Raw genomic sequence first — 14574 nt, 5'->3', positions numbered from 1 at the left:
AAGATGCTTTCTTTCTTCCATTGTATAATTTTAGCTCATTTGTCTAAAATCTGGTGTTCATAGATTTGTGGGTTAATATCTGGGTCTTCAATTCTATTCCATTGGTCAACATCTCTCTTTTTATGTCAATACCAAGCTGTTTTCATTACTGTAGCTCTATAATAGAGTTTGAAGTCAGGGATGGTAATGCCTCTGGAAGTACCTTTATTGTGTAGTATTGTTTTTTCTATCCTTGATTTTTTGTTTTTCCATATAAAGTTAATTACTGTAAAAATATGGAGTTCTTCACGAATTTGATTGTCATCCTTGCACAGGGCCATGCTAATCTTCTCTGTATCATTCCAATTTTAGTATATGTGCTACTGAAGCGAGCACTGATAACCACTTTTAAATGAAAATTGAGTTTCCTCAAAGGCAATCTCACTGAGGGAAACAAAGTACTCTTAAGAGCAGGCCACATCCCCAGCAGTAAATGGCCAAGAGAAAAGTCACTCAATGTCATCTTTGAAGTAAGTAGCTATTGACAGTACTGTGTACACTAATCTTTATTTACTATGAATCTAAGATGAAAGTAATAATCAAATCAGAGAAAGACTAGTGGTTACTAATTACTGATAACAAAAAGATTATCTGGTGAAAGTAAACAGGGCAATAATAATTAAAAGGTGGAGATGAAGGGCGGGGCATGATGATGCACACCCAGCACTTGGGAGGCAGACACAGGCTGATCTCTGTGAATTTGAGGCCAGCCTGGTCTAAAGAGCAAGTTCCAGGACAGCTAGAGCCGTTATAAAAGGAAACCCTGTCTTGGAAAAAAAAAAGACAGATGTTAGTGATGTGGGATTTCCCTTTGTATGCTGTGATTACCATTGATTAATAAATTGGACCTATATCAGGGCATAATAGAGATAGGGAGGGAAAACTAAACTAAATGCTAGAAGGAAGAAGGTAGAGTTTAGAGAACCCATGGAGCCCCAACAGAGACAGTGTCTGGAACTTTAACCAGTAAACCTCAGCCTTGTAGCAATGCACAGATTAATGGAGATAGGTTACTTTAAGATATAAATTAGTCAGAAATATGTTTAAGCTATTGGTCAAACAATATTGCAAATAATATGGTTTCTGTGTGATTATTTCAGGGCTGAGCAGTAGAGAACAAACAAGCAACCCGCTACAACACATGAGAAGCTTTAGGGTTAAGAATATAATCATGGGAAAGAGAGAGAAAGAAATTCCACAAGATAAGATAACCTAAAATGGTCCCACCACACAGAAAGCTGAGACATAGAGACCTTATGAAGAAGAATGTAAAAAAAAAAAAAAGATGGGGGAGAGAGAGAGAGAGCATTGAACAGAACTGGATTGATAATTGTGTATTAAATAAACTATGAAGAAAATGTTAACAGTATTAATCTGGATAGAGTTATTGGGTCTGATTCTTTTTTTCTGTTTTAACATTTTATTTATTTATTTATTTATTTATTTATTTAAAATTTCCACCTCCTTTCATTCTCCCATTTCCCTCCCACTCCTCCCACTTCCCCTTCCCCTCCCTCTCCAGGCGTAAGAGATGTCAAGATGCCCTGCCTTGTGGGATGTCCAAGCCCCCCCCCATCCAGGTCTAGGAAGGTGTGCATCCAGACTAAGCTCCCAAAAAGCCAGTACATGCAGTAGAATCAAAATCCAGTGTCATTATCATTGGCTTCTCAGTCCATCCTCATTGTCAACCACATTCAGAGAGTCCAGTTTGATCACATACTCATTCAGAACCAGTCCAGCTGGCCTTGGTGAGCTCCCATTAGATCAGTCCCACTGTCTCCATGGGTGGACGCACCCCTCCCGGTCCTGACTCTCTTGCTCCTCTTTTCCCTCCTTCTGCTCTTCATCTGGTCTACTGGGCATTTTATCTCTGAATTGTCAAAAAGGTGGCTCCTCCTTAAGCTGTATTGCCTACTTGATATTAAATAATGTTAGCCTATGCAGAATTTTGATAAATAAAATAGATACAAAAGATGATATACAAGTCAGGGTTTATAAGTTTACATTATGAGGTATCTTGGAGTACAAATTAAGAAAACAAACTATCAACTGATATAAAACTTCAAAGTAGCTTTAGATCAGAGAGGTACTTGCTAATGGGTTTTAAGATAAACTATTCACGGAAAAAATACAATCTCACTTACAATGACACATAGCCAGTTGTCTGATTTGTTAAGCCAAGGCAAATAGCGTGAAGCAACTTAATTATGGTTCCGGGTCTGGCTGATAACCAAGGACAGTTATTAACTCTCTGTACAAATTCTTACCTCTGTTTTATTATCCCTTGGTCAGATACAATGGAGAAAGATTTTCTAACTAGCCAGGGCTGCAAAATATAAACTAACTTCATAGCCCCAAGAAAGAGTTACAAGTCTCGCTTTTATGGCAACAGTTACATGCAGGACAGAAAAAAATATATATTTTAATATTTATAATGCTTTTAATGTCACTGTGCCTTAGAGATTGCTGAGTAAGCTTATCTGAGTGTGTACCTCCACCCTTTGCTCTGCAGCTCTTGCTTAGAGGTTCTTCTCAGCCCAACTCACCACTGCACTCTCTGTAATTACAATCATTGTCTCGAGTCCAAGAAATTCAGGATTTATGACCACTAACTGCAAAATGTTTAAAGGACTTTTACTACCACTAACCACAAAATATTTAAAATGTTTATACAATTTGGGCAATGGTGGTGCATGCCTTTAATTACAGCATTCAGGAGCCAGAGGCAGGTGGATCTCTGTAAGTTTGAGGACAGTCTGATCTACAAGAGCTAGTTCCAGGATAGCTAGGGCTATTACACAGAAAAACCCCATCCCAAAAAAAAAAAAACCAGGAAAAAAATGTTTATACAATTAGAAGTATAGGATATGGAACACAATTTCCTTATTTCTTTTAGTCTCTTTTATAATTTAGTTTTATAAAACTACCGCTGTAGAGATGATAACAAAAAGATTTCTCTTTTTGTAAGTGCAGGTTGCAACTCACTAATTAGGGAATTGACTGAGGGAAAATGCTTCTTCCTTGCTATGTGAAAATTTATCAAGATATCTCTTTCCTTGCTCTCCCTCTGGATTTCTTGCACTGTAAGCTGTTGGAATGACTCTGTTTCTCATTATTTACTTAGAAATGTAATGTGGCCTTCAAATGTAATGCCTAAAATATTTTGTAAGTCTTCAAGCTATAAAAACAAAGGGGCAGTGGCAGAAACTTGGGAGCATCACAAGAGAAACATCGTGAGAGAAGGAAAACATCATGTGTGAGAGAATTAGAATGGAAGCATCATGAGTAAATGTAGAACTAGAATGAGAGAATAGAAAAGGCAGAGAATGGAACAAAGGAACATCATGAGAGCAACATTGAGAGAATAATAAGGAATTCATCAAAATAGGTTTGACAATGTATTTTCCCTAGAAATATCCCTCAGATAGAGAAAAGTATTATTTTTAAGACACTGGACTTTTTCTCTGAACCCTGCACCCAGCCCAGAAGCTGGTGCTTTGGGGGCTATGATATATGACTAAATAGGTCATAGGGTCTATGCGACAACATATCACTATTATTCTACTAAATAGTTATATTAAACTGATTGCTAATAACGTATCAATATAACCATCAATTAATGCATCTCTCAAGCCTTATCAGGGAAAATACTTTATAAGTGGAAAGACTGTAGAATGCTCAATTCAAAGGGAGACATCTATATTGGAACTCTTCCTCCCCAAGCTCAGGGATCATCTCAGAAGAGAGGACAAGAAGATTGTAAGAGTCAGAGGAGGTAGATGTCTTTAGCTAAGCAGCATTTGCCAGACACGATACTACTGTAACATGAAGGCCTGCTGGTTGGAGTTTCTGTACCGCAAAGTTCCACATAGCAGGAAAGTCCCAAAGGAAATCCCACAGAGATCTCTATAAGTTATAAAGCTGATTGGCCCATTAGCTCAGGCTACCTATTGGCTCTTGTAGCTTATATTAACCCATTGTTCTTATCTATGCTAGCCACATGGTTTGGTACCTTTCTCAGCAGGGTAGCTCACATCTTGCTCTTCGAAATCTGGGCAGGAGTGGGAGGAATCAACTTCCTCCTTCCCAGAATTCTCCTGTTCTCCTTGCATCATTTCTACTTCCTATCTGGTTTTCCTGCCTATACTTCCTGCCTGGCCAATCAGCGTTTATTTAAAACATAATTGACAGATTACAGACAATTCTCCAGCACCATACTACAGTTACACAAATGAACTTATAATGTACAAGACTTGAATAAGATCAAGTCAGCCAAAATTCCAGAATGAATGGGGAAAGTATTTCATGAATTCTTACCTTATCAAAGAAGTTATTTTATAGTTGATTGCTGCTGGGAATGGGAGAGTCACCATTCTTCAGGGACATGAACCCTGAGAGATTACCCACGTTGCAGTAGTTAATTCAATACCCAATTACATATTTAATGATCTCAGTGGGTATTAATTTTTTCAGTATAGGTGATTAATATATTTTTAAAATATAATCTAAAAGGAATGGGATAGATTAGATTAAAATATTATATATATGAATATTAACCAAAATTTTAATTAGAAAGTATTAAGATAGTATGATCAAATTAAAATTTAAAAAGAACTTTGGAATTGGTATCTGATCCAATTGTCATTGGAGAGCCATAATCCAGCAATGATGGAGGCAGATACAGAGACCCATAGCCAAACATTAGGTGGAGTTCAAGAATCTTACAGAGGAAGAGAAGGGAGTGTAGGGAACAAAAGGGTCAAAGATACCATGGGAAGGCCCACACAATCAATTGATCTGGGCTCACAGGGGTTCACAGAGACTGAACCAACAACCATGAAGCCTGCATGGGGCTGATCTGGGCACTTTGCATATATGTTGCAGTTGTGTGGCTTGGTCCTCTTATGGGATTCCTAACAGTGGGAACAGGATGTCTCTGACTCTTTTACAGATTTTTAGAATTCTACTTTTTATGCTAGGTTGCCTTGCCCATCCCTGATGCATGGAGAGCTGCTCAGTTATATGGTAAATTTATGTGACATGTGTTATTGATACTCAAAAGGGACCTGCCTTTTCCTGGATGTAAATGCAGAGGAGGGGTTTGGGAAGATGGGAGGGGGGATGGGGGAGAGGGACGTGGAGAGGGAAATTGAGGGTGAGGCTGTAGCAGAGATATAAAATAAAAGGATGAATAAAAAGAGAAGAAGTCTTTGGGATACTGATCAAACAGCTGTAAGAGGAATGTTATAGCTATGAGTATATATAATTTAAATATGGAGAAACTAATTCACTTTTAGCAGTTATTACTTTCCTGTAGTTCTTTGTCTATTGGTAGCATTCCATGGAATTTCTCCCTTGAACAATAGTATGTTTATCCATGTTGTCATTGTTCTAGTCTTGTTTAAGCAGCCTTATCATTGACAATTCATGAATATAGCAATCTTCCATTTTGTTTCTAGAAGACAAAGTCTCAGAGATGAGTTCCTGGTCTTCTGGTTCTTACAGTCATTATATCTCCTCTTCCACAGTTTCCTGAGCCTTAGATATAGGAATTGTAATGTACATATAACAGCTAGAACTGGGCAGCTATAAATTTTACAGTAGTAGGTTCTCATAAGATTCATGACTTTGCTATCCCAAGAAAGTTGGCTTGGTTTCCAGTAACAAGCATGATTACCCTTCTGTTGAGCAAACCATAAATCCAATGTACCTGCTGCTGGTTCCACTGTTGGACCATTAGGGATATCTTGACATGTTGGTCATTGTTGTGGTTCCTACACATTACATCTGTGTAAGAAATTAAGATCAGATTTCTTTCATTCCTTGGAAACTTGCATAGCATCCTCTGTAACAACAAAAAAAAAGTAGACCTCAAAGAGCTCTCTTTCAAGTGAAACCAATTTCAAATATTCCAAATTATGTGTCCAAAGATCACGGTTTCTTCAGCAATGGAGACTTATCTTGAACCTCTGGGAAGCAACCAAGGACAAAATCAATAGCCTATATTGTTTTGGAAGTCTTTAAGACTCTCCTGATCAATAACTTATAAGCTCATTCCTAGCTGTAAGCAGAACACCTTGTCAGACTTCATTGTTGGCTGCTTCCGTCTCCCGTGGATCACACAGATCTTCTCCCTGTAACCTCCCTTTCCCCCACTAGTTGCTTTATCACAGCCCCCAACTCCAATAGGTACCTCCTGCAGACTCACAGGCCACACATGTCAGAAAAAACAGGTAGACTGCCCACAGGCCTTCTCTTCAATCTGTTTGCCTAGAGCTAATCCTCCACCCTCATTCCCAGATCTGCAGAAGAACAACAATGGCAGCCTTCCCTGCCCCCCCACTCCCATTTCCTATGGATCTCACCAGTCTTTCCCTTCTAACCTTCCTCCTCTCACTTGTTACATAGTCCTAGACTCCAATGCTATCCTCCACCCCCTACTAAACCCAAGGGCTGCTCAGCCCAGGACAACAAGTATGCTAAAATCAGATCTACACCTTTCAGTTGCTCCTGAGATCCAATCTCCTCAAGCTCATGCCCAACTCTGTAGCAAGAAACCTGCTATGGTCACTCTTTCCTTTATGACCCCACCCCCAAAATGTCACAAACATATTCTCCTCTAACCTTCCTTCCCCCAACCCATCCCAGTATTCCCAACCTCCAACACCAGCAGGGACTCCTTGTAAACACTCCAGCTTAGCAGGGAAAAAAACAAGCAACTGGCAGTCACCACAGTCTGAAAATCCAGAGAAGAAACAAAATCCAAGGAACAAAACTTTCACCCAATAAAGAAAAATCCAGAAATCAGTACCTAGACCTATAATCATCCCAAACCCAGATACTTAGATGCCAAAATAAAATCACAGTCAGTAACAGCCAGGGCAGTAAGTCTCCAGTAGAGCCCAGCTATCCTTCAAAAGCAGGCCCTGAATATTCCAACATAGCTAAAGCACACAGTTCTGAATGGGATATCTCCAGGGAACACCATGGAAGAAGAGTGAGAAAGAGTCTAAGAGTTGGAGGGCTTGGAAGACACCATGAGAACAAGGCCCTCCAAATCAACTGAGCAAAGCTCATATGAACTCAGAGACTGAGCTGCAATCACAGGGACAACAAGGGTCGGAACCAGGTCATCTATGTATATATTATAGCCCTCTGTTTAGTGTTTTTATGGGAATCCTGAGTGAACAAGTGGATCTCTGATTCTTGTGCCTTCCCTTGGGGCTCTTTTCCTTCTGTTCATTTGTCTTATCCAACTTAGATGTGATGGGTTTTGTTTTACCTTATTATATTTTACTTTAGGTTTGGTCATTATCTCTTAGAAACCGATTTCTTGTGAGAAGCAGAAAGGGAGTGGATCTGGATGAAAGAGAGGTGGAAAGAAACTAAGAGAAGTAGAAATAGGAGAAACTGTAGTAATCCAGATATACTGTATGCAAAAAGAATCTATTTTCAATAAAAGGAAAAATAATAAAAGTGGTTAAGAAATATCTCAAAAACTTTCATCATCCCAAGCAATTACAAAAATTTAAAATAAAACAAAATTGTTATTTCCTTTTACTCCAATCAGAATGGCACAGATCAACAAAAGAGCTTGCAGTAAATACTAGAGTAGATGCTAGGTAAAAGGGAACCCTCATTCACTGTTGACAGAACTGCAATCTGATGAACACACTATAAAAATTAGTGTGGAGAATTGACAAATATTAAAACCAAATGTACCATATGACCCAGCTGTACCCTTCTTTGGCATATGCCAAAAGGACTAGATGTCTTACTCCATAGATTCTTGTTCAAGTTGTTAATTGCTGATCTATTCACAATATCAAGGAAAAGTCCATCAACGGCTGATTATATAATGAAATGTAGTATAGATACACTATGGAATGCTGCTCAACTGTAAAGAAAAATGAAATCATGAACTTTGCAGGTAAATGGATGGAACTAGAAAAGATCATATTGAAAAAGATAATCCAGAACCAGAAAGAGAAATATTCACATGTTCTTCCTTACTGGAAGCTCGTAGCTTCAAATCTTCAGATGTGAACACATATCCTACATATACTGCAGTAACTATAGAAACCAGGAAAGTAAAACAGGACCAGTTCCCAGGTATGAGGGTAGGGGATCAGATTGGGGAAAATGGGAGCCACTATTTCAAAAGGTGGAGGGAGATGAATGTAGAAGAAGGAGGAAGAAGGGTGAAGTTACAGTAAGGATGTTTGGAAAAGTCATAAGGAACTATGCTGTTAACTTTCTACCTCAAAATACCTATAAAACATTTAAGTCTGTCTATAAATGTACATACATACATATATGTATGTATGTATATACACACACATGTATAAAGTTAAATGAATATTTTTCATCTGGGCTGACAATGATCACTCCAAGACTAAAAACAGCATAGCAAAAACCCCAACACCAGGCTAGAGAAGCTTTCTTTTGTGTTGTTGGTCAGGGTTGCCTAAGGGACTCACAAAACATTACAGGCTATTACTATTGATTTTCCTTGATTTTCTCCAGAAGTAGATATTAAGTCCCTATTACTGAAGACACCATGTACTCCAGACACAGGACCCAGACGCCCCTAAGCCAGAATTTACCTGAATTCTTCCCTGAGGATTAGCTTTCATGGTACTAGAAAGCATCATGCAAGCTTCAAAGCAGGAAGTAGCCCACCATTCTTCCCAGCTATGATGCCTATGACCTGCAACAATGTCCATTGTGGTACAAGAACCCTAAGGATTCAATGGTGGTATGTATATCTTTGAAGTAATCAACAGGTCTCCAGTTGTACTTAATTAAGATCAGTTTAACAAATAAATCATGCTTGACAATGAAAACCTAGCCAACTACCCAGGGCTAATAAAGTTGCAGATTTTAGAGGAGTATCTACAACCACCACTTTATTAAACCAGCACAATCCCTAACTACACTCTTATTATTTGTCTCTATGACCATAGAGAAGTGAAGTCATCGTGCCCTATCAAGGAAACTCATGTTTACAATGGAAACCATTATAGACAATCACAACTAATGAAAATGCAGAGTTGTGGAAACCAGCCCCAGTGGACATGTCTACAAAACAACTCCTGTTCTTTTTTTTTTCTTTTTTTTCAATTTATTTATTTATTGAGGATTTCTGCCTCCTCCCCACCACCGCCTCCCATTTCCCTCCCCCTCCCCTAATCATGTCCCCCTCCCTCATCAGCTTGAAGAGCAATCAGGGTTCCCTGACCTGTGGGAAGTCCAAGGACCGCCCACCTCCATCCAGGTTTAGTAAGTTGAGCATCCAAACTGCCTAGGCTCCCCCAAAGCCAGTATGTGCAGTAGGATCAAAAACCCATTGCCATTGTTCTTGAGTTCTCAGTAGTCCTCATTGTCCGCTATGTAAGTCCGGTTTTATCCCATGCTTTTTCAGACCCAGGCCAGCTGGCCTTGGTGAATTCCCGATAGAACATCCCCATTGTCTCAGTGTGTGGGTGTACCCCTCGCAGTCCTGAGTTCCTTGATCGTGCTCCCTCTCCTTCTGCTCCTGATTTGGACCTTGAGATTTCTGTCCGGTGCTCCAATGTGGGTCTCTGTCTCTGTCTCCTTTCATCGCCTGATGCAGGTTAATATTCAGAAGGATGCCTATATGTTTTTCTTTGGGTTCTCCTTATTTAGCTTCTCTAGGATCATGAATTATAAGCTCACTGTCCTTTATTTATGGCTAGAAACCAAATATGAGTGAGTACACCCCATGTTCCTCTTTTTGGGTCTGGCTTACCTCACTCAGGATAGTGTTTTCTATTTCCATCCATTTGTACACAAACTTCAAGAATTCCTTGTTTTTCACTGCTGAGTAATACTCTAATATGTATATATTCCATACTTTCTTCATCCATTCTTCCATTGAAGGGCATCTAGGTTGTTTCCAGGTTCTGGCTATTACAAACAATGCTGCTATGAACATAGTTGAGCATATACTTTTGTTGTATGATGGGACCTCTCTTGGGTATATTCCCAAGAGTGGTATTGCTGGGTCCAGGGGTAGGTTGATCCCGAATTTCCTGAGGAACCGCCACACTGCTTTCCAAAGTGGTTGCACGAGTTTGCATTCCCACCAGCAATGGATGAGTGTACCCCTTTCTCCACACCCTCTCCAGCAAAGGCTATCATTGGTGTTTTTCATTTTAGCCATTCTGACAGGTGTGAGATGGTATCTTAAAGAACAACTCCTGTTCTTATGTCTAAGGGAACACTACAGAAGAGGAGCAGACTGATTGTAAGAGACAGGGGAATAGGGAGTTTTCTGTGATATTGTGTCTCCTAGAAGTATCAGAATCTATAACCATGAAGTTTTACCAATATGACTGCCTAAACATGTGCTGAGAAAGGGCAACAAGGGACAAGTCAAAGTGGAGGTGGAAAACCCAGGGGTCCTCAACCCTATGGAAAGAACTGTAGACAACTAATAAATACTGAGGGTGGATATATAGACATCTCCCAGGAAGAACACACCCATTGGTTATCCAATTCCATAAAATTACACATACGAGTAACATTTTACAAACTGAGCATGCTATATTTAGGAGAATAAGCATTTACATACGTGAATGTAACAAAAGTTAATGAAAGAATGGGTTATGAATTTGAAAATGATTCAATAGAGGCATATAAGAAAATTTGGAGGGATGAAAGGGTAGGAGGAAATGAAGTATTTATATTGCAATCTCAAAAATAAGAGGACAATATTTTTAAAGAAATGAGTTAAATGCAAAAAGAAATCATTGGCACAATCTCTAGCTAGATGCTACCATTTTATCCATAATGAGTTTGATTTTCCCACAATCTGTCATAGAACATAATAGACAATAATAGCAAGAAAAAAATACCATGACTTTAAAGTACACAGGATTGTTTGGGATAAGTGGACATAATAGAATATAGTGGGAAAAACTTTCTAATAGTTTACAAGAACTATAGTTATGAATTTTGCAGAGCAGTTACAGATATTGAAGGAGAAATTTGTGAGAAAGTAGAGGAGATTATGGATAATGAGATTACTTCATGAATACAGTAGATGAATAAAATTGTACAAAGGAAGAGGAAATTCAATGCAGCCAATCAGAGCATTCCACCCAAGTGAACTCTATCACCTTTGAACATTTATCTCACTTGTAGGCATATCCATTTTTTCTTTGAAGAGAATAATGGCAAAACAAAAACAGCATCAAAGAAAGTTCAGAACTGAAAGTTGAGGGGGAATTTAGCAAAAGGGGGAAAATCTATATTCTATCCAACTTAGATTCCTTTGGATCTTCTTTCCATCTTAGTTAGGGAAATAACCATGGTCAGTGAGATCTCAATGCACTGTATCATCCTCTCAAACAGGCCATCTACACTTGAACAGGCAGGGCCACACAATCTTTATAGACTATGCTAACAGATTTCCTAAGTGATTGGACTTCATTTGTGCATATACTTATGGTTTTAATAGTGAAACACAACCCTTGAAAGGAATTTCCATGCATCCTGAAATATTAACTTAGTCTAAAATGATGATTAGATGCCTTCAGATAAAGGGATAAATAATACAAAATCTAAATGAAAAATTTCTGTTGATTTTGCATCTACAACAAAATTTAATTTTTTTCTTGTTAGTGTTCAGACAGACAGATAGATAAATAGATAGAAATATGTAAATACAGCCTACTTTTTTTGTTTGTCTGTATATAAATTCAGTGTTGATGACTTTGTAGAGGGCTCATCCTTGGGAGAAGCTAATTCCCCCCAGGAATCATTAGAAGAGAGAACATTACAGAAGAGGGGACAGAAAGATTTTAAGAGCAAAGGACCAGGTAGTGTGCTTTGAGACTGTGTCTCCTAGTAATAGCTGCCTAAACAAGACCTGAACAATGACAGCATCAATAGTAATCAAATTCTTTGACACAAAAGGGTGAAGGAATGGAGTGTAACTTAAGTATCTTGTCATCAAACTCAAGGAAGTTAAAGGGAAATTTGATCATGATGAGGCATCAGAGATGTATCAAGTGAAATTGTAGCCTTTGCCCAGGATAACTGTTGTATGGGGAGGCTCACTTGTTCGTCCCAGCCGCCCAGCTAGCTTAGCCCTGAAATAATCACACAGAAATTGTATTCATTAAAACACTGCTCGGCCATTAGCTCTAACTTCTTACTGGCTAAATCTTACATATTAGTTTAACCCATTTCCATTAATCTGTGTATCGCCACATGACAGTGGCATACCAGAGATTCTAACTGGCATCTGTCTCAGGTGGAGGATCCATGTCTTCTCCCTGACTCTTCCTCCAAGCATTCAGTTCTGTTTTCCACACCTACCAAATTTCTGCCCTATCGAAAGGCCAAGGCAGTTTATTTGTTAACCAACGAAAGCAACACATGAACAGAAGAACCTCCTACACCAGATAACTCTATTGTCATGTAGCTGAATTATTATTCAAAGAAACTGAGGAGTCTAGCAAAGAATGTTAAAGCAAGTGCATTTTGGTTTATGGTCTTGCTGTATTGATACAAAGGAGCTGTGTTCTTATTACCCAAAGAATGAAGTATAATAGCATGTCTTTACAACCTCAAAGTTGAGAGTTTCCAATAAAATGATGGGTGGGTAAAATGATATGAAAAGTATAAAGACATGCTAATGCAAGTGATTGCGGTTTCTGGAAGAAGGGATACGGAGGTAAGATTGCCGCTCAGTCAACTTCGTTGTCTGTTTTCAAAGAGTATGGAATTCACTACTCGCATTCCTGGGCAGATTTCTTTTCTGCCTGGTACTAGAAACAATATCCAAACACAGAAGAGCTTTACAAATGGTTGAAATGTTGGAATCTATTAGGAAATAGATTCAATATAGGACCATCTTTGTGTCCTTGTCAATAAACCCCTCTAAGAGAGCTTGGAAACCTATTTGGTAGAGCCAGGGATGCCCAGGAGATGTTAAGCAAGTGTAGTATTGAGTGATGCTCTCTCAGACTCCTTACTCCCCTAACTAAGGCCCATAGATCTATCACCTTGATACTTGATGCTAAATTATGCTTAAACAGCTTTTCCTACTGAGGGTAATTAAATCTAATTCTTGTGTGTCAGCCAGGGCCCATACAAAAGTTTTTAAAAAGCAGCTGAAATTGTAAAATAATTTCTCTTGCAAAGAAAAAGTGATTTAAAAATGATCATCCTCTTTTTTTGATCATCCTACTTTTATCATAAACATGTTTCTTCTTTTAAGTTGACTAAAACGTTCCACCACACATGTCTCCAAAGCCGCCTCCCATCCTCACATACACTTAGCCCCTCATAGCTCCGCATCTCCCACACCTCTGCACTTAAAGCTCTTGCCTTCACATACCCCATAGTAATTTTAAATGCATACGAAACTATGTTCTTTTCAGGGTTAAAAATATGGTGTTCTGCATAAGCAGATTTTCTGAGTACTGACACACACAAGGTGGGCAGGTGGCGAGGGGAGAGAAGAGAGGGGAGGAAAAGCTTCATTTAAGCAGTTCTCGATGGCCTAGATCTCACTGTAGACCAGGCTGTCCTCAAATTCACAGTGATGTGCTTGTTTCTGCCTCTCCAGTCCTGGGATTAAGTATATGCACCATCAGGCCCAGCTTTTGTATTTTTTAAATGGAGATAATGAAAATTGTGAAGTAACGATGTATGTACAATAAATCAAAGTAGGCAGAAGAGAACATGAATATCTAGTTGGGCTATAGAATAAAGTGATATTTTGGGTGTGGTATAAGAGAGTCAAGATATAGTTGGAAGAAAGTTAGAAAATGGCAAAGTTGTGCTCATTAAAAGGTCAAATTTTTCTAAGTAAAACTTGTTATCTTATAATGATGACATAGGTTGTTTCATGTATTAGTAGGCTCATTGATAGACCATCCAACTCTATTCTGATCTGTGGTCTAGAAGCACAGACTGAATTAACTTGGGATAGTCTATATGATGCCATCATTATAAGAATGAAGGATATACAGAAAGATAGATGTATATCTCAAGAGAGTAGGAGAGAGAAGTGGCATACTGAAGGAGCTAAGCATGGAGAAAAGCCAAAGGATCAGAGAGGAATAAAGTGAGCCGAGGGACAGAAAGAGGGGCAGTGAGTGCTTAAGCAGTCCCGCCTCCTCCCCCAGATTTCTAAATGCTGCTTTCTTTATTAATTCATTGCACTTCCACATTCCCTGCTACCTCAACCTACTGCTTATGTCTCCATCACTCAATCGAGCTTATTAGAAACTGACCCAATGGGTTACTAATGATCAAATCCAGTATTCTTTCTTTGCTGTAACGTGATTTCTGACTCTGATTTCTTGAAATTGTCTTTCAACTTCTAAGAATCATTTTATTTTGATTTCTTCCTCATGTACCTGATTATATATTCCTTTATTATATTTTTCACATCTATAGTTAGGTCACCAAGGTTTGATGCAGGTCTCTGCAGCATCTCCATGGCAGTTTCTCTTGTCACCTTCCTCATCTCATGTCCATCTTCTAAATATATAT

General features: G+C 38.7%; 1 non-coding gene across 1 annotated transcript; it reads right to left on the bottom strand.

The window, feature by feature from the left end:
• Positions 1-269: 269 nt before the first annotated feature.
• LOC113455499 lies at positions 270-375 on the bottom strand. The gene has a single exon (XR_003376601.1). It is a non-coding gene; the product is annotated as a U6 spliceosomal RNA (small nuclear RNA).
• Positions 376-14574: the final 14199 nt, after the last annotated feature.

The sequence above is a fragment of the Microtus ochrogaster genome, unplaced genomic scaffold, assembly GCF_000317375.1.
Source record: "Microtus ochrogaster isolate Prairie Vole_2 unplaced genomic scaffold, MicOch1.0 UNK50, whole genome shotgun sequence".
Taxonomy (NCBI): Eukaryota; Metazoa; Chordata; class Mammalia; order Rodentia; family Cricetidae; genus Microtus; species Microtus ochrogaster.
Note: the sequence above shows the minus strand (reverse complement) of the source record. Positions and strands in the feature narration are given on the sequence as shown.